Genomic DNA, 20796 nt, shown 5'->3' with positions numbered 1-20796 from the left:
ACCAGTCTTTTCTGGCTTTTGTTTTCTGGATGCCTGAGTTCTTTGAAAAGCAGGTGGCTTTAGGGAAGGGAGTGGGGGAACAGTTCCTGAGATTCATACCCTCTTCCCTGGCAGCACCCCAGGGTGGACAGGACCTCAAAATGGTCAGCCTGGAGGAAGTGGTGGTGTCTAGGACCTGTTTCTCTGGCACTCAGCAGAGCCTCTGGGTGTCTAGACTCTGAGCCCCCTCGGACTGGGTATCTCAGCAGTAACCAGTGGGAACAAGTTGGCAATGGCGACACATGTTTCCCTTTGCATGACTCTGGTGAGAGAGAAATTGGGTATAAATCCTATTAATGACTGAGACTGAATTTCTTGCTTCTAGGTGGAATGGGGGTTCAGAGACAGATTTAATTTGACTTAAATACATTTTTAAAAATATTTCTTATACACCTGAAATTGTGGCATAAGATTTACAGTTTGTTATTTCTGAATCTCTTATAGTACCCACACAGAGTCTACTCAGCAAATGCTTTCTGAGCCTTTCTCCCCACCACAGGAAGACCTGTCCAACTCTCCTGCTGTTCAAGGCCTAAAGCAAATGGGCCTTGGCTAGAAGATACCAGGGTTGGGTGTCTAGACTCCAGGTGCCTTGAAAATTAGTATTCCAACACTCTGGCATTGGATGTTGCTCTGCTTGGCAAAGGTTAGCTGGAATGAATGACAGCTATAATTTGTCAAGTGCTTACAATCTGCTTGGTATGGTTCTAAGCCCATTGCATACATTATCTCATTAGTCCTTGTAATACCCCTACAAAGTCAGTACCTATTATCTCCATTTTACAGATGAGTTACCTGAAGCTTGGAGAGGTTGAGTCCATTACCCAAGTTAGGAGGCTAGCAAGTGACAGAGCAGATACTCACCAGACGGTCTGCTCTAGCCCTCACTTTAAGCACTTTGAGCCAAGTGAGTCATTGACGGAATGAATAATTAAGCACTCATATAATAAATTAGTCAAATCAGAGAATGGCAAGACAGGGTGAATTTATTTCTTGTCTCTGACACCTCTCCTCAGTGACTTTTTCCCTCCTGCTCCCAGTCTGTGGTACAGGGTGAATGACGGTCCCTAGTTTGTCTCTGAGGACCCTTGGGCTCCTCATCCTGGTTCTGGGCTGGGAGGCAGGAACCTGTGGCCTTTCTACCAAGGATGGACAGAGACTTTCTCTCTTTTTTTCTTTCCCTGATGCTATCTTGTGAGAGCAGAAAATTCTTGAGGCGTGAAGTCATATTTTCAATGCCCCCAAAAGCTCTGGAGAGTTGATGAGATTATTGTAACTGGAGGAGACGGGGGACAAAGGAAGCTTATGATTTTGTAAACAGAGGCCTGGGAGAGGCCTCTCTGCAATGGCTTTCCAGGGGGAGGGAGAAAGAGAGGCAGAATTTGGAAAAAACTGAAGCCAGGGGAGTGTAAGGATGGTTAGTGACGTGACCTGGTACTGGGCAGAGACCCTCTGTCTAATCTCTCCTTCCTCCCTTCTGCAGTTACTGCTCTCCTGCATGCCCCTGCTGGTTTTGCTGAGCTCCAGGTTAGTTTGCTGAAGTGGCAGACTCCCTATGCTTGATGTCAAGAGCCTGGGGTCCCAATTCCTCACCCTTGTTTCTTCAGCTGCAAAATAGGATTGTGGAAGGATCAGTGGTGAGAAGGTATGTGGCTGTGTTTAGTAACTGCTGCAGCGGAGCAGCAATTGGTGGTATGATTGGAAAGGCAATGCCCTGTCTGCCCCCAAAAGTCTTCCTTTAGCCCGGTGATGAGGCCACACCCCTCTCTCATCCACCTGAAGTATCCACCATTCATGGTTGTCCTTGGGCCAGACCAAAAGGCAGGCGATATCTACCAATGGCTACTGTCTTTTTTCTGGGGGAACTTAGAGGCCTCCATCTATCCCCATTCAGAAGGATGATAATAGCTCATATTGAGTGCTATGTGCCCAGTAACTTCCCCTATATCTCATTCAATGCTCACAACAAACTTTCAAGAAAGGTGTTATTATCATTTCATTTGACAAGATTAAGAACCTAAAGCACAGAACGGGTATGGGAGGAGCCCAGGGTTGCACAGCGCTATAACTGTGGAGCCCACACACATCATGACTGTTTGGCTCTGCCTTGCTCCTCTGCCCAGAGACTCCAAGACACTGGATTTGCTCCTGGAACACTTGTCATGAAACACTTATTCGTATTCTAGAAAATGGTTTTAGAAAGCCTGGGTAGGAGGGTTTCCAAGACTAGTTACTTGTTTGTCTCACTATGAGACTGCCCCAGTAAAGAGGAGAGGTGGTGCTGGGGTGGGGGGCGGGGAGAGGGAGAGGGAGGAAGACAGGAAGAGGTGGGTAGAGAGGGAGAGAAGAAGAGTGAGAGGGAGAGACAGGTGAGAAGGGGAGGGGGGGTTGTTAACAGACTAAGGGAGGCTGCTAATAAGGAGAATCAGCTGACATAAATTTCATTACTAAGTGAGTACTTTGGAAGGGAAGATGGAGGTCATATAAGTGAGGGCTCTCAAAACTGGCTAAGGGCAGGCTGGGATCCCCCTTTGAATGAGTGTTTTGATTCACCAACTGAAGATGGCAGCAGCTTTCCTAGAAAGAAAGGAATTTTCACACAGGAAATGGACATAAAGCCTCCTCTCCCTCTTAATTAATGTGAACAGCTTAGCCTGAGTGGGGAGGAAGACTGAATAGCAGCCTGGGAAATCTCTGCCACCTGCTTTGGGGGACAAGCTTCAAGGTGTTGAGAGTAAGGAAAGGCAGGAGAAGCAGGGCTAGCATGTGTGGAAGAGAAGGAGCCACGTGCTCACCTGAGTAGACTCAGACTGAGTATAAAAGTATCCACTCCCCTCCACCAGCATCTTTGCCCTACACCATTCCTGTGTCCACCCTTCCAAGCCTTAAGCATCCCAACCCTGGCTCCATAAAACCCAGAACTAAGAAATAGGCAAACACGAAGTCCCTGCAGTTGGAATTTTCTACCCACTTTGGTGGCTACTCCACCCCCACCCCACCATATAGTCTATTCATCTTCAAAGGAGGTTTTTGTCCTCTCTCCATTCTATGCAGCCTTGGTGAGAGCAGCATGGGAAGCAAGGGGAAGCATAGCCACTTGCTCAGACTTAATTTGAGAAGTGCTGACCAGAGCCTCCTATCCCCAAGCTCCTTCCTGCACAGCCTGCCCTAGAGCATGGCCATTGGGATAGGACCAGAGAATGTTCCAGTTTGGAGAGGTGAAAGAGCCTAACCTTCTACCTGAAGCCTCCATCCCTCCAGGTTGGGGAAGAGAGGCCCCAGGGGATAGGGCATTGGTCACGTTTATTTTGCTTCACAGTTTTGCTTGGAACCCTGTGTTCCTGCTGTCAGTGACCTTAGATGCATGGGTGTGGATGTTGGGAATTCCCATGCAGGAATCAGACTGCCAGGGCCTACTCTTGCCTCTGCCACTTATTAGCTGAAAATCCCTGGACAAATTACCTAACCTTCTGTGTTTCTGTTTCCTCTTTTATAACATGGGTTAATGATAGCACCTATATCAAAAGATTTGAGATAAAGCATTTAGAACAGAACCCATTATATAACCTACTTCCTCATTGTAGGATCCTCAAAGCCTTAATATGTGAGGGAATTGGGAAGCCAGCAGGGGTGGTATAGTTTAGAGTTGCAGTGTTTCCCAGAATGAGTGTTCAGAGAAACCTTGTTCTGTGGAGCATCTAATGGGATTAGAGCTCCTCAGCCATGTTCTGGGAAATGCTGCCAATTCAAGCTTCTGGCTTTTACAGTCCAAAGAGAAGTGGAGAGCCTGCGTCACTAGGGACCAGTTGGGGCTCATGATCAGGAGGCATCTGCTCCAGCCGGGGAAAGCAAGGAGACCTTGGTCTCAGGCTCATGCCAAGGGCAGCCTTTTGTGTTCCCAGGAGCCTTGGCAGCCTGTATCCCTCTGTGGTATATTGAAAAACTATGAGAGATTTAAGGGTGTGATTGTCCGTTGGTAAAAAATGACCCTGCTGTGGATGCTGGAGCCGTGATTTGGTGGCAGTCAGTGAAAGTGGATATTAGGGGGAGGACCAGGGCTTGGTGGGTCAACTCTTCCTCCCGAGGGCTGGAGATGTGAGGAGAGGTGACCAGCAGAGTTAAAATGACACCTAGAGCTAGAAGGATGCTTGGGCATCGTCTGGTTCAGAGATTTGCTTTGGCAGTATAACTTTTTCTTTAAATGAAATGCCACTAGACAAAAAAAAAAAGGTTGAAGTAAAAAGTGTTCTGGCTGAAATAATTGTGAGGAGGCCCAAAGAATGCTTGTCTCTTCCCACCCTTACTGTTTCCAATGCGAAAGGTCATTTGGAGTCAGGATCCAGTCCCTTTTCACTTGCCTTTTGTTATGGCTCCTATTCTGGGAACGTGCCAGTGGAAGTCTGTCTGCTAGGGACTGCTGAAGGTCCAAGTCCTCAGCTATAAAAGCAAAAGCAAAGGGCTGGCTGGGCTCTCTTCTCCTGAGCTGGCCCTCACTCCTTCCTAGGGTTCCATGGTAGAACCTTCTCCTCTCAAGGTGGGAACTGACAGGACTCTCAGAGTCATGTACGGTACCTGGCTCCCAAGCAGCTGAGGAGTGATCCCTCTGGCATTGAGTTCCAGGAAAAATAATGCCTACAAACTGACCCCTCTTATGTTCCTCTTCTGCCCCTTTCAGAAGTGGCAAATTCCAATAATCATCCCCATCATTTCAGTCATAACTCTGAATACCATTGCACCCTGCCCTGTCAGCTTCAACCTGGTTTGAGTCTTACTTGGTTCCCAAGGTCACTGGAGTCATCATCACTTTGGCCTCCTTTCTCCTTTCAGTATAGCTTGTCCCTTGCAGCTGCTCCTGTCTCCTAAGCTTCAGTTTCTGAATCACCCTGGGCCAGAGCCCCAAGTTGGTTTGCACCAGAGCTAACTCATGTCCTTTAGTGCAACTCCTCTAATGGGAGAAAGAGAAGCCTGATATGCCCATTTGAAACTATTATGTACCCCAGAAAAGCCATGTTTTAATCCTGAATCAATCTTATGGGGCCAGACCTATTGTTTAGGGTGGGAAATTTTGATTGGATTATTTCCATGGAGGTATGACCCATGGATGTGACCTTTTGATTAGATGGAGATGTGATTGCCCATTCAAGCTGGTCTTGATTAGTTTACTGGAGTCCTTTAAAAGGATAAACATTTTGGAGAAACCTCAGATGCAGATATGTGGAGAACAGTTTCTTCAGAGCTGACAGAGACAGATGTTTGGAGATGCTTAGAGTGCCGACAGAGAGAGTGAATGCCTAGACATGGGCAGAGCCCAGCAGATGTCACCATGTGCTTTCCCATGAGATACTAAGCAAGCCAAAACCCAGAGTTGTGTCCTGGAGGAACTAAGTGAAGGCCCACGGATGCCTAGTGAGGAAACCACTGGTATAAGAAGCTGGAAACAATGGAACCAGAAACAAGGACAAGCAGATGCCAACCACGTGCCTTCCCATGTGACAGACATCAGCCTTTCTTGAGTGAAGGTAACTTCTTGTTGGTGCCTTAATTTGGACATTTTCATGGCCTTAGAACTGTAAACTTGCAATTTAATACATTCCCTTTTTAAAAGCTGTTCTATTTCTGGTGTATTGCATTCCAGCAGCTTTAGTAAACCAAAATACCTGGTATGGGAGGACCCCATCATCCTAAGTTTTTCTTCCTCAGGAGTCCAGTTTTACCACTCAGTCTTGGATCCACTGAAATTTTCTTTAGTTGCCCTTTTTCATCTTGACCCAATTTGTTCACTTTAATGGTGTTCTCTGCCTAGTTTCTCTGTCCTCTCCACCCATGTGGCTCTTGGCCATTTGGAAAGAGCAGATGGATGATAGAAATGGTCAAGAGGTCTCCAGGCATAGTGAAGGGAGGAAAGGAGTGTAAGTGGCGTAAGAATGTCCAGACTCTGTAGAAACTGCCAGAAGGGCAGGCTGGCACCACTGTCTAGTCACCTGGGAGCTGGTTTCTGGCAAGCTGCTTGGCCTGTGAGGATGGATAACTCTTAGTTTGAGTGTTTTGAGGGGAGAAAAGAGAGAAATCTACAATTTTTAATTCTCTGTATCAGAACCATATGACTAACTTTGAGCAGCCAGGTACAATAGGAGACTCCCAAGAAGAAGCAATGGAACATGGCATCAGTGGTCTGTGGCATTATAGGCCTATGGCATTATATTTTTGTCACAACCTCAGACAAAAATAAAGGCCTCAGGTGTCCTTGGTTGCCTTGAGAGTCTGGGTCCCAAAGGTCAAATACCTTGGCCCGGGTGAATAATGTACCAAGTTCATGTGGGAACAAGAACTAGAATACATGTGTCAGGTCCTTTCCTATGGGAAGTACCATGGCTTTGTCTTGTGGAGTCTGCAGGCTACAGGGCATACAAAGTCCTGTTTACCATCCCATATGGCCTTTCCAGAGAGTATGCCAGCATCTTGTGGAGGCTGTGGGCTCTCATTGGAAAGCCAGGGGCTGGGTCCAGGAAAGTTGATTTTCATCTCCTGAGATGCTTGCACAGGCTCCAGGCCAAGCTCTGTGGAGGGCTGGCAACTGACTGGGAAATGCTTGGCTCCCCTGTCATTGTGGACTCCAACAACAGCCTCTGGGGAGTATAAAATCGTAGTGGATGGCAGCAGAGGCTAGCCATGCTGATGAGACAAAACAAAGGGAGGTGAATTACTGGAGAGGGGATGGATAGACAATCTTCTGGGGTGCAAAGTGCTGACTAATGAATCTGACCCAGGAAGAGGAGGAGGCAACAGGAAGGGGGAAGAAAAGCCAGTGGAGGTGTTGGAGGATCCCAAGGGCCATAGTGTTCCTCCTTTGAAGGGGAAACCATGGAGAGCAAAAGCTGGACAGGAATTGACCTTGAAAGGGGACAGTAATGGGCTCAATGTCTTGGGATTAAAGATGGTGGCACCAGAAATGTTGACTCCATTTGAAGAGTGGAGAGGACTCGGGATCAAGCAGAGGAATTTCTCTGCTTGGACTTTGGCTCAGTCACTGGAGAGATTTCATGTTAGTGCAAACCCCACGAGGGCAGGTTTCTTGCTGTTTTCATGATTTCAACCTGGTGAATGAGATAAAGGCAAGTGCAGACTAGGTTCTGAAATAAATGTTTGCTGAGTAAATAAAAAATTGGGGCACAGGGATATAAGGAATGGAACGTTATTAAAACTTTCTTCCATATCTACTCTGTAATCTTAGAAATGCTAGAGGAGGGGCATTTTGGGGATATTATGGGTTATCCCTCATAGGGAACAAATTGAGGGAGGCCTCTAACTAGAGAAGAAGGCAGAGACAAAAATGTAGGTGGCAGGGAGGCTGGAAGACAGATTATTGAGGTTGTGTTCTGGGTGAGTGGTAGAGGACCAGTTTACCAAGTCAGGTATCACATGAGGTGCATGCAGCCCACCTCCTGGGGCTCTGGTACAAGGGATCTTCAGAAGTTCAGGCAGGCTGGAAATGTCTGCCAGCTGGCAGCAGGACTTCAGAGCAAGAGTAAGACAGGGATTCTTGGGGTGGGGTTTCAGAGCAGGTTATCAAGGTGGGGACCCAGGCTGGTTCCAAGGCAGGAGGGAGGCCCTCTACTGGGCCTGGGCATGAGATTCAGGGCTGGAGGGGCTGCAAAGGTGAAGGAAGCTGTGTCTCAAAGAGAGGAACTTGAACTCTTTCCTCCTCTTGGTCTCTTGTTATTATTCATTCTAGGATTTGCAATAGGGTAAGCTGCAGGTGAGGGTCATGTGACTCTAGTGGTAGGAGCAGGAGCACCTCAGACATTAGAAACCACGCAGGGGGGCACCAGCAGCAGTCTCGGGGGTGAAGAGACCCAAAATAAAGAAGGTAGCTGTGTTGATGAGAAAGGCCAAAGAAGGCAATTGTGGGAATCATAGGCAAAGCTGAGGGTCTTTGTGTGACCTGGCCCTTTTTCCTCTGTGGGTTAGACTCGGCTTTCTGTACTCAGCTCAGAACCATGGCACAGCCTTTCCAGGGAGGTGCAGGCCTTTCTGCATGCCAGGGAGTGTCACTAATATCAAAGGATTGCTGGAGAAAGAGATACAATAATCACTTGGGGATAATTGCAGACATTGAGTAGTGAAAGCTTGCAGGGGGAGTACCTGAATCTGTGGAGGAAGCAGGCAGGAGTCATAGTATGTTCTCAGAGAAAGAGTAAATTTCTTGAGGCCATGAGCAATTTGGCACGGTCGGAAACCTAGGTGGCATGTTCTTTCTGCCACCCCACACTGCCCTTCCAAGTGTCCGGGCAGAGAGCTGGGAGGATAGAGTCCCTAGGTTGTGGCTGTAGTTGGGTAAAGAAGGAAACTAAGTAAAGACTGAATGTGTTTCCTGACCCCAATTTCAGTGAGGGCAGTTAAAAAGAAGGCCAGGGGTTTCGACTGCCAGGAACTTTAGTGTGTGGAAGCCAGACAACTATGAACATTTCCCAGGCATCCAAGGAAGCCACAGGCGAAGTCCATTCACCATTTTCCTGGTGGTGTGGAGAGCCCCAGTCAGACCCAGAGTGAAGCAGGAAGTCGCCCTCTGATCTTTCCAAAAGGGGCGCAGTATCTGTTTATACTTGTACAGGTCTGTGAGTATGAGGGATAGTCCACCTAAGTGGACAACTTGATGAATTAGGGTGGAGGACGAAGGATGAGCAAGATGTGAAGGGCAGTGCCTTTCCTGCCAGTCTTGGAACCCTTGCTTAGAGGTACCTAAGGGACCATTTCAGTTATTCATTCCACAAACAAACGCTGAAAACTGACCCTGTGCCAGGCACTGTGTTAGGAGCTGAGTAAACAATGGTGAACAAAGGCAGATGGGGTGTTTGCTTGCATGGAGCTTAATGTCAAGGGGAAGAGAGGGTTAGTCAAGAAATAACAGACTGGGATGTGTGTTCTAAGGAAATGAGTAGGTCAAGGAGGGTTTCCTTGGAAGAAGATATGTGAGTTGAGGATGAGTAGACTTTGTCTAGGTGAGGGGAGGTGGTGTGATTGAAGATGTGTTTTCCTGCTGGAGGAACTTCATGGGCAAAGGCCCTGTGGTGGGTAGGAGCATGTACATCTAGGGGATATCTGAGGAATGTTGTTAGGGATGAGGCTGGAGATGTAGGCAAGGGGCCAGACCATGCATGGCCATGAAGGAGAGAGTAAGGATTTTGTCTTCTTTTTAAGAGCAGTGGGAAGCCTCTAAGGTTTTTTAAGCACTGGTGGTCAAGGGTCATGGATAAACATGATCTACAAATGTACTCTTTGCAAAAGCTCCTGTTGGCTGCTCTGTGGACACCAGATTTGAAGAGAACAGAGTGGATTTAAGGGGCCCAGTTAGGAGGCAATGGCGATTCCAAAAGCAAGAAATGACAAGAGCTCAGACTGAACAATAACAGTGTGGATGGAAAGATAACGGATTTCAGAAACATAATAGCAAATATTTATTTAATATTTACTATGTAGCAGACACTGTTATGGAGCTTTATATAGATTATTTAATCCTCCCAATATGGCAGGTAGTATTATCTCCATTGAAAAGACAAGGACACAGGTACTGAGAGGATTAATAACTTTCTCAAGTTTGTAACTGGTGTAGTCAGGGTTCAGACTAGGAATCTACACTTTTATTCATCCTGCTGTGCTACCTAGTGGCTAAGCTAGGAAAGAGGGGAAAGCGAAAGGACTTAGTGCTGGATTGATATGTTAGGTGTCAGCGTGGGAGAGGGAGGTGTCCTGGGTTCCTGCCTTTCTTCTTGTGGACCATTTATTCAAATAGGCACAAGTTAAAGGGGAGAATTTTGCAAGCTGGCCTTGGAGAGTGTAGGGGTCCACATATTCTTTAATAGGTCCACATATTCTTTAATATTCCACTTTTTAAGAAGTAGAGCTTGATTCACCTCTCTTTTATTATGGATTAGACTCAGTAACTGTTTTCTAATGAATAGAACGCATAAAAGCGATGGTGTATGACTTCCAAGACCAGGTCCTTAAAATCATATGGCTTCCACCTTGGTTCCTCTATCTTGGATCACTTGCTCTGGGGCAATTCACCTGCTGTGTCATGAGGGAGGTCTGTGTGGTAAGGAATTGGCATCTCTAGTCAGTAGCCATGTGAGGGAGCCCTACTGGGAGCCTTGAGATGGTTGCAACCCTAGCTATCATTTTGACTGCCCCACCTTGAGATACCTTGAGCCAGAATCACCCAGCTAAGCTGCTCCTGGATTTCTGACCCTTGGAAACTGTGAGATAATAAATGTTTGTTGATTTTAAGCCACTAAGTTTTGGGATAATTTGTTACACAGCAATTGATAACTAGTACAGACAGCCATGGGTAAGCTTTGAGTAGGCAGTTGTTGTGACTTAGAGTTAAGATTTGGGAGTTAATGGCATTTGTGTGGTGATTGAGCCCTTAGGATGAGATGAGAAAAGAGAAGAGGCCCAGACTGCATCTTGGGATGTTCTGTCCCTTGGTGATTCTGTGGAAAACGATGTTGCTTTTAAAGGAGACTGAGAAGTTCAGGAGTTTTTGAATGGTGCTCTGTGGAGTCTTTGGTCTTATGGTGAAGCCTCAGGAAATGGATGGAGGTTCGATGAGTTGCTTGCCCTGCCAAATCTCCATTCTGATTAATTTTGTGTAGTCTTGCTTTCTCTGTTTTTAGGTTGGAGTTTAGAGTAAGGTTCATTTGGGGAAAAATAAGGATCTGATTCTAAACTATTGCAACTCGCTAATCTGGTGCAGTCCCTATTTTTATAGATGAGGAAATTGAGCCTCTGAGAGGAGAAGTGACTTACTCCAGGGCGGAAGCTAATCTATGCCTTGGACACAGGTGTGTCTGGGCTCCTATCTAGGATTCTTGCTAAAGCATCTTCCCATGGACCCCAGGGGAGAAGACTTGGGAGAAACAAAGGACAAGATGGGGTGGTATTTTCTGTTCTCTCAACCAAGTGCATGCTGAGGACAGTGACACCCCTCCAAGAGCTTGTATGGTACCTCCTCTTGGAAGGAGACAGGAGATATAAGCTTGTTCCTACCTCCACTGGGCATGTGGCTTACCCAGTATAAGCTGCTCCTGTGAGCCTCAGTTTCCCCATCAGTAAAGTGAGAATGAGGAATCCTCCTTCGTCATTCTTTGCTGAGATGCTGTGAGGGTCTAGTGCAGTGATAGAGGCAGAGGGCTTGACAACCAGTGATGTGCCTGCTGTGTTGATGGAGTGGGTTGATACTGCTGGCTGGGGAAACTCAACCTCTTCAGGCTGCTCTGGGGCTGAACAGGCTCCTAAGGGCCCTGAACACCCTGAAACCCCTACGTGGTATGAATCTTCTGCCAGGGCAAATCTAGGCCAGCTGCTCTGAATGCTGAAGCTGCCAAACTTTAAATAACTCAGGACCTCTGCCAATCAGGATGTTCCTCCTGGGTCTCAACTGCAGTGCAAATTGACTTTGAGCTCTTCTCAGTTCTCTTGGCTCTCAGGTACTGTCCTCCAGGCCCATTACCCTATCCCCTATTCCATAATCTCCCCCTATTCCCCTCACCCCCGGTAATATCCCTGTCTAATTTGGGACTGGAAGGAAGGGGTGTTAGAAATCTAATTCGCTTTTTTTTTTTTAATAGGGGAGACTAAATAAGGCCCAGAAAAGTGAAGTGATGTGTCTGTGATTGAGACGTTTACTCATCTGTTTTCTCTGTCATGGTTTCTTTGCAATGTTGTTGCAAAGAACTGTTGTCCTTGACCATCCAGTCTATGGCAATGTGACCATGCTTTCACTTTTATCCTGCCTATATTACCATTGGTTGGCTAATTTGCACCCTCCTATTGGCCATGGGGGCTAGCGTGAAGCTTATAACATGTGTTTGTATATTTTCCCCTCTTGAGATGTTAGGGCCTCTGGTTAGCTCCTGACTCTTGGTACCGGAAACATAAGCCCCTTCTGTATGTGAGGTCTGCCTCCATCAGTCCTCTGAGTGAGGGTAACTGGCCACTTCAGTCCCACCCCTGGCGCCCCATCCTTTCCTGCCCCTTCCAACTTCCAGGCTGTTTCTGAGGTTTGGAATCAGCAGAGAGTTTTCCCTTGACTCTCTATTTTCTTCTCCCACTTCTCTCTGCTTGAACCCATTTGTAAGTGAAAATATGTTTCGGGTGTTGTGTTTATTTTTCCCTTGTTCCACTGGAAATTACTCGGAATATGTAAGTATGTGTTTTCCTTAAAAAATAGACTCCTTTACATTTTGGCTTTGTGGTAAAGGCTGGTGGGGCCCACAGAAATGGAGGCTGCCAAAAGGCTTCCTATCTATTCTCCTCTGGGAACTAGCCATCTCTCTCTAGCCCTGCTCTGGGCTCCTTGGTTTCTCAAGCTCCATGAGACTTTAGTCTGGGTGGGCAGACATCTCTCCACCAGATTCTCCCTGGTTCCTTACCTCTAATTCTCCTTTCTTTCTCTTTTGGGAAGATGCTGAGGCAAATCAGGACATTAGAACATTTTCCCCTTTTCCACCTGGGACAGGTGGAGGTCTGTATAATGGCCTTGAGTGTTGATTCAGAAGCCTAATTTTCTGAGTTCTAATTCTGTCTCTGCCTCTTGCCAGCTAGTGATGTGAGCAGGTTACGGTATCAGCTTTTTGTGCCTTGATATTTGTGCCAGTTTGAAAGGATGTATGTACCCTAGAAAAGCCATGTTTTAATCAAAATCCCATTTCATAAAGGCAGAATAATCCCTATTCAATACTGTATGTTTGAATCTGTAATTAGATCATCTCCCTGGAGATGTAACCCAATCAGGAGTGGTTGTTAAGCTGGATTAGGGGAGATATGTCTCCACAGATTTGGGTAGGTCTTGATTGGTTTACTGGAATCCTATAAAACATTTTGGAGAATCAGAGATTCAGAGAGAGCAAAGAAGAATGACATAGCAAAGAAGAACGACATAGCCAAGAGAAGCAGAGAGCCCACAAGCCAGCGACCTTTAGAGAAGAGAAAGGAAAATGCCTCCTGGTGAGCTTCATGAAACAGGAAGCCAGGAGAGGAAGCTAGCAGATGACTCCGTGTTCACCATGTCCCCTCTAGATGAGAGAGAAACCCTGACCATGTTCACCATGTGCCTTTCCAGATGAGGGAGAAACTCTGTGTTTGCCATGAACCCTTCCACCTGAGAGAGAAACCCTGAACTGCATTGGCCTTCTTGAACCAGGGTATCTTTCTCTGGATGCCTTTGATTGGACATTTCTATATACTTGTGGTAACTGGGATATTTTCTTGGTCTTAGAACTGTAAATTAGCAACTTATTAAATTCCCCCTTTTATAAGCCACTCCGTTTCTGGCATTCCGGCAGCTAGCAAGCTAGAACAATGTTCCTTCCTGTAAAATGGGGATGTTCATGGTATTTGCATGGGAAGTTGTTGTGAGAATTCAGGGTGTTAATCTGTGTGAGGCAGTTAGGATAGTATCTGGAACAAACATCATATAATGCTGCTTTTGTTCTTGTACTTACTACTCTCCTCCTAGCTATGATCACAGCCCATTCCTCCAAAAGGGCTAAGGAAGATTGAGACAACAGGGGGTGGGTATAGCTACCTCTCATCATTCAGCTTCCCTTGTCTTGGCCTTCTGGCCCAAAGCCCCTTCTCATCTCCTCAGAAACTGTCTTTTGAAACACTCTGAGAGGGACACTCAAAATAGATGTTCAGTGGGTTTAAATCAACAGGTCAAGCCAGGAGGCTTTGCTATGTGAGGGTTACAAAGGTGAATTAGTTCTTCTGGAAGGACTTCAAGGCAAGAGTTAGACACAGTAACTATAGTGCAAAGCATTAGGACTCATTCCAGCCCTAGATCTCATTTTTGGGGAGACCAGGGGAAGCATCAAAATCTGTCTGGGTCAAGATGGTGACCTTTGAGCTGGGTTTTGAAGGGTTAGTAAGAGTCTACCCAACAGAGTAGGAAAAGAAAGGCAATTCAGGCTGATAGGACAGAATGAGGATAGGTGTGGGAGGGTGATGTTAAACAGAGATGGGGGGGTATCAGCTCATCTAGTGTGGCTGGATTGTGGGAAGATGGAAGAGGTAAAGGAAATGAGACTGGAAAAGGAGACTGAGTCAGGTGGTAAGTCCTCTGGGTGACATGGTGGGGCAGTGGATACCTGTAGAGGTGTGTGGACCAGATAGATGGCTGAAGTATAAGCCTCCTCTCTCCTCAAATCCAAAGACATTGTTGTCTTGAGCCTAAAGAAGTGTATCTTTTTTTTTTTAAATGGGAAAATTCACTGCAACAGAACAAGCTTGTGGGGGGTAATTTGGGGGTATATCCATGCCTTTCTTTATTTTGCACTCCAAAGGTGGTCATGGGCTCCTCAAGCCCTACTTGGCATCATCCCGGAGGGTCTTATTCCAGGCAGCCTGATCCTCCTGGGTCCCTTAGTGCTACCTCCCCCTGTTTTCTCAAAACTTTCAGGATCTGTTTCCTTCAGGATGCCCTGGGTTAAGCCAATGGCAGACAACCTAATTCCATCTAACTCCCATCAGATGAATTCTTAGCCCCTTGGGGCAGGAGACTGTGGTCATGAGGGGCCTAAACTCTGGGACCTGAGGGTCTGGATTGGCTCAAATCCCAGCTGTGCTATTTTCCCAGCTATGTGAACTTGAATAGGTGACTAAACTCCTCTGCCTCAGTTTTCTTATATGTGAAATGGGGAGGGATTATAATCATATCTGCTCGTTATACTTATGTCCATTGTTTTGTGCTTTGTGAGAGATCTCCCTGCAGGGTATTTCTGAGTTTCCTGAGGTCAATGCTGTTGGGCTTGATTCAAAACAGAGGTGTGGCTAGAAGGGGAACCCCTGATTCCAGGTTGGTTTCTCGAACTGGGTTGGCAGGGAACTCCCAACACACTGATCTTGCTTCTTTTAACCCTGGAGGGAAGTGCTTCCCTGGGCAGCCTTGTACTAGGTCCCACAACCCCCATGTCACAGAAATGCGTACTCTTCTCTACCTTCCCAAAGCCTGGCTGCTGGAGATGTGGGGTGGGGGCCTTGGCTTGAATCCCCTTTCATTTCACTTGCTCTCAATGTGTGATGGCACATCTGCCATCACTGTGTGCCAGGCCCTAGGGATATAGAGCCCGTTGGTACCCTGCCTTCAAGGAGCTTTCACTCTAGTGGTCATTTCTGAGCACCAGGTCCCAAGCTTAGAGCGTCACACACATTACTTCATTTAACTCTGACAGCAGCCTTAGTAGGTGTGACCAGTTCTCACCCTTCTCTAGCGAAGAATTCTCATGATAGGGAAATGGTTAAGTCTATTTGGAGATGCAAATGGCAAGTTTGGACATCCTGGTAATGAGAGGTTCCCCTTAGTTACCAGCTTTTACACTTAGACAGAGGCTTCTTGCCTGAAAGAGTTTGTATCACTTCCAAGCCTCCTTCAGGAACAAGAGGCTCTGCAGAGGTCTATAGCTCCCAACAACTCCCCCCTTAGGCCAGGCATTGTAAGCCCCCAGAGGAAGCCCAGCTCAGTGCTCTCTGGGATGTCTCCAAAAGAAAGGCACAGTTAGACAATGAACTGCCCAGGTACAGAGGACAAAGGCCAGAGATGCATTCTCCCTTAATCAGGCCCTAGGGATAGGAAGCAAGTGCTCACTTGCCAGGGTGCTGGTGATGGGGCAGCTGGGTGCTTGTTGGAGGGGAGATTGTAGGCTGGCGGGGGCCTGGAGCTGGGCCTCTGCAGATGGGTGTGCGGAAGCTGTGATGACCCTCTCATTACCTCCTAATTCCATCCTTCTGTTTTCACTTGCTCTGCTTCCTGCTAAATTCTCTTACCAGGCTAAAAGTTTCCATCTCTGGGCTTGGCCCCAAACTGAAATTCTTTGGAAACTTTCAGCTGAGTTCATTTAGCTATTGTTGAGTGGGAGAAGGTGGATTGGGAGGAGACAACCTAGATTCTGCTTATTTTTGACACTTCAAATGCAAGCATGGTGAGATCCAGAATTTTCCACTTGGCTCCTTGCAGTGTCACTTGGTATAAGGAAGCAAGTGGTTATGATGAATACTGGCCCGGGATGCTGGTAGTTAAGTTACTTTAATGCTGCTAGTTAAGTTGCTTTATCTCTTCAAGTCTATTTGCTGATTTCTGAGCCAGGAGCTTTTGAATAAATTATTTCTAATGTCCTTTACTCATGGCCCTGATGTTCTCTGATCCATGCCTTAATTTCATGGTATGTTTTTTGTCTCAAGTGAGTCTTGTTGCCTTCCATGTGTGGGCAGCTATCAGAAGGCTCTAGCTTCTGCAGTTGCCTGTGCAGCTGTCAGCCTCAAATCATAACCAACCATGTGGCAGGACCGCAAAAGGCTAAGGCTCAGCCTCATGGAAATCAGGCAGCTGGCCCAGAAGGAATGAGCCCAGCTCTACCCGCCTTTCCTCTTCTGTTTGTTTGATTTGACTAGTATTCTGCTTCTGCATCAGGAGTGAGCTGGTTGGGAGAAAGGTTTGAAACTTGGAACCTGGAGCCATGCATGTTGTTTGGTTTGGGAAACTAAAACCAAAATCTTTTGGTTGATTTTAGTCCAATAAAGTAATTTTTTAGAAAGACAGATGTTGGTCTGGAGTTAGCTGGTGTTTTCCTTTACCAGAACATAAAGACGTAAAAAAAAAAGTTAACAAACAAACAAAAACCCAAACAAACAAAGAAAAAGGTGTGCAGGTGGTTCAGTGAAAGAATGCTTGCCATCCATGTGAGAGACCCAGGTTCGATTACCAAAAAAGTCAGCCATAAGAACAAAAAAGGTTTGCAAAATGGGCTCTGTGAATTAAGTTTCTGCTCTGTCAAAAGTATCTTCTGTAGGTAGGAGCTCTGAGGTCTAAGTCAGATGAGTGAGGGGAGTGGCAGAGGTCAAGTGGGATTTTCACATCCTTAGAAAGTTCTTGTGGCTTCAATGCCATTTTTGAAACATGCTTGTAGACTGGCTAAGATGTATAGGGGGAGAGGGAATGGGCTGCACATTCTAGAAACAGAGAGGTCCCCTGGCATCCCTTAGCTTTTGGAGTTTTTAGAAATAGGCCTGCTTGGAGGCAGAGGTATAGATGAAATGATGTCTTCAGGGCATATTAATGCAAACGGTGAGATGAACCAACCCATCTAGCTAAGTATATTAGATTACAAAGCCCCCATCCCCCTGGAGTGGGGACCGTTCTAGATTGTCTCTCCCTGGGTAGTGCCCCAGCTTCATCCTCAATTAGAAATCTGTTGTTCAGATTATCCCAGATACCCTTACTCAGTGCTTTTTCTGCCTTCTGGATGCTGAACTGGTAAACACTATGAAGTTCAAACTCCTGTTCTTCCACCATTTTTACCTAAACCCACTATCTTACTAGGCTTAGAAATTCCTGTCTACATTTTCATGGATGACACACAAAGATCAAACATTTGAATGAGGGATTTGAAGATATCAGAGATAGGCTAGAAAGGGGAGATATTTTGTGATAGGAGGTACCTCTCATTCACTCTGTGGATACCTGCCTCTGTCTTATTATATACCTATTGCCATTACCATTAATTGAACAGCTATTCATGTTGGGCTCAGTACCACCCTATGAAGGTTCTGTCTGCATTTTATTATTAGAGAAACTGAGCTTCTTGCCCAAAGTCTCCCCTTTGGTAAGATGCAAAGCTGGGATTGGAACCTAGGTTTGTCTGTCTCTAAAGCCTCTACTCTTAACCAACATGCTATGCTAAACCATCTCTTGGTGGCCAGTGGACTTTAACAGTTCTTAGTAATTCCCAGTGTTTATTGATGCTTACTAGACCTTTACCTGAATTCCTGCCTTCACTCTGCTACTGCTGCACTCACAACTTTGGTGGAGTTGATGGACACTGAGGAGGTCCTCAGACCTGAGCCATGTCCTCCCCTTGGAGCAACAGACTCCTCCCTACCCCCCCACAGGGCCTCTTGCTCTCAGAACTGCTGTCTGACTTCTGTGGACTGAGACCTTTCCTCCATGGAAAAATATTACAAATTATACTTTATGACTACATTGGTAAAAAGACAAATGCAATCCAGGTTGGATTCCTGATTATGTGCTCATTTTCATTGTATTTATTTTTTATTCAGATTTTAAAAAGAAATTAAAATAAGGACATTTCTGTGGGCCTCTAAAAATAGGGCAGTCTTAGGCAATGTGCTTACTGTACTTAGTGGGGAGGTGGCTCTGTTTATAAGTGATGGAAGCCCTGAGAGCTTTGTCCTGAGGCTCCAGAGTTCTGAGAACTCCCTGGACCCAGCTACCCCAAATGTTACCTTGTTTAGAGCCAAACCCTACTCCTGCATGCACCCTGCTCCAAGATTTGGCAAAACCAGGAATGCCTCTGCTCACTTCCTCCACCCCTTTCACACCCCCCTGAAATCCTTCCAAGCCTTGCAGAGAATCAAGACTCCAAAGAAAGTCACCTCCCTTTGCCCTTCTAAACTCCCTTTAATATCCCTCCCCTTTCCCTACCATAAGGTCTTTCAGTGCAATGTCTTCTTTTTAGGAATTGCTGACTTAGCAACTGCATTGAGCTTGTCAAGCAGCACACTCCACTGCTCTGGAAACGCTTTTTTCCCCTTCTGTCTGAGAAGGGCTGGAGGCTTGAATTAATGAGTCCTAGGGAAGTACCTGAGAGGGGATTTCTTCTCTGGGATATGGGTTGTTGTAGTTTGCTAGCTGCCAGAATGCGACACACCAGAGACAGATTGGCTTTCATTTAAAGGGGATTTATTTAATTAATGTGTAGTTCTTCAGAGGAAAGGCAGCTAACTTTCGATTGAGGTTTTTTCCTTACATGGGAAGGCATGAGGTGATCTCTGCTGGCTTTCTCTCCAGGCCTCTGGGTTCCAACAACTTTCCCCGGGGTGATTCCTTTCTGCATCTCCAAAGGCCTGGGCTGAGCTGCGAGTGCTGAGATGAGGTATGCCGATCTGCTTGGGCTGTGCTACGTTGAGCTCTCTCATTTAAGCACCAACCAATTAAATCAAACATCATTAATTACAGCAGGCACGCCTCCTAGCTGACTGCAGATGTAATAAGGAACAGATGAGGTTCACTTGCCGTTGGATCATGTCCACAGCAATAGAACTAGGCACCTTCACCTAGCCAAGTTGACACCTGAATCTAACTACCACATGGGTCCTCCAATTTTCCCTGCAGATTTTGGACCACATAGCAGAGGGTCCCCAAGGGCTTAATAGGGAGAAGTTCCTTTCTAGCCAGGCCCAACCCTGACACTGTTGGGGCCCTGGGAAGGAGTAGAAGAAGAGGTCCATAGAATGTATGGCTAAGTGCTCAAAAGTTATCAACAAAGCTACAAGCTTATGTGTTCTTTTCTCTTTCCTCACAAATCAAAACAAAAACAAGAGGATTTCTAACAACCAGGGAGATCAGGTTTTCATTTAGAATTTCAGACCCCTTAGAGTTCTGTGAGGAATGCCCTGGGGTAGGGAGAACTGCCTTGGATTCCCACCCACCCCTCTGCTTTCTGTGCCTCCAGCTCCCACCTGAACCTGGAGCTTCCTGTTTGCGTATAAGTGGTTGCCAGCTCATGCATCCTAACTTGGCCACCCCCTACATGTCCCTGTTCATGGAGTGATACAGTTTAGTTTTGGGAGGGTGAATCCTGGACAGAGGACTGTGCAGGTACCCAGAGTTTGGTTCAGTAGCAGCACTTTTCCCCATAGCCCTGTGGACCCTTTAACATGGAGGCCAGAGGAAGGCTGAAGTGGGGTTCCTAAAGAATGGGCCCAGGGCAGTTAGCTTCCGCTAACTTCTTGCTCTGTGGCTACATATGTAGATTTGCTGACTCAGATTGTACAGGGTTTGTTCATGTCTCAAAAGAAGTGAGCTGCCATTAGAGCAGGCAGCGGTGGTGGCCCTTTGTTACGCATGAGTTATTCCCACATGTTGAAACTGAAGAAGACTCTTTATTAAAACCATTTCTTAGTAAATGGAAACCTTAAAAAGAAAATTAAAAAAGAAACAAACCCCTAAGTACGGTAAGGTAGCTTTTTTCCTAATGCTGATTGCAGTTGGAAGATGTTGATAATAATTTTATAACTAAAACTTCATTAGGATGTTTCTTATGACACCTATTTAAATGAGACCCCACAAGGGTAAGCATGACTTCCATGTTTCACACTAACTGTTCTTGATCTTTAAATTGAGAAAAGCATTCTGAGTGGTGAAATGATTCTTTTGTTTTGTTTTTTTTTAAATATAACTAAATTATTTGAATGATTTAGTTTATCCCTTAGTTTGTCATTCTAACACTTCCATCAGCAACCTAAAACTAAATCTCAGTGCTCTGCTCTCTCCCTATGAATGCAAAAGTGAGAGAATATTAGACTTTGTGCTCTGCTTCTTTACTCTAGGGGAATTATTTTCCAATCTCATTGATTAATTCACCCTAATTACTGAGGACCAACTATGTGTCAGGGAGCACTTAGAACAAAGTGGTGAATCTGGTGTAGTCTTTGCCCTCGTGATATTTTCAATCCCTATATTTTTCTTTAATGGATCAGGAGAATCCTCAATCTCCTGACATACCACTTTATCACTTTAAATGTAAATACAACTTCTTTTAGTAACCAAGTTTCCCCTTAGCAATACTGGTATAAATGTTTCCCAGAGTCTGCTAAGAGAAGTGTCCCTAGGACCAAATTCTTTAAGCAATTGAAAGGCCAAGCAGTGTCTAAACAAATTGCAGTCAAGGGAATGGGCTTCGC

General features: G+C 46.0%; 1 long non-coding RNA gene across 4 annotated transcripts in view; it reads left to right on the top strand.

The window, feature by feature from the left end:
* LOC143678080 (uncharacterized) overlaps positions 1–20796 on the top strand; it is an 86177-nt gene that overhangs the window by 49937 nt on the left and 15444 nt on the right. For 2 of the 4 annotated variants that reach the window (XR_013173048.1, XR_013173047.1), the window contains exon 2: positions 484–1684. This is a non-coding gene — a long non-coding RNA (uncharacterized LOC143678080). The remainder of the gene's footprint in view (positions 1–483; positions 1685–20796) is intronic. The other 2 variants (XR_013173050.1, XR_013173049.1) reach the window with 2 other exon arrangements.

The sequence above is a fragment of the Tamandua tetradactyla genome, chromosome 3 (assembly GCF_023851605.1).
Source record: "Tamandua tetradactyla isolate mTamTet1 chromosome 3, mTamTet1.pri, whole genome shotgun sequence".
Lineage (NCBI taxonomy): Eukaryota > Metazoa > Chordata > Mammalia > Pilosa > Myrmecophagidae > Tamandua > Tamandua tetradactyla.
This window is presented reverse-complemented; position numbering and strand designations above follow the sequence as displayed.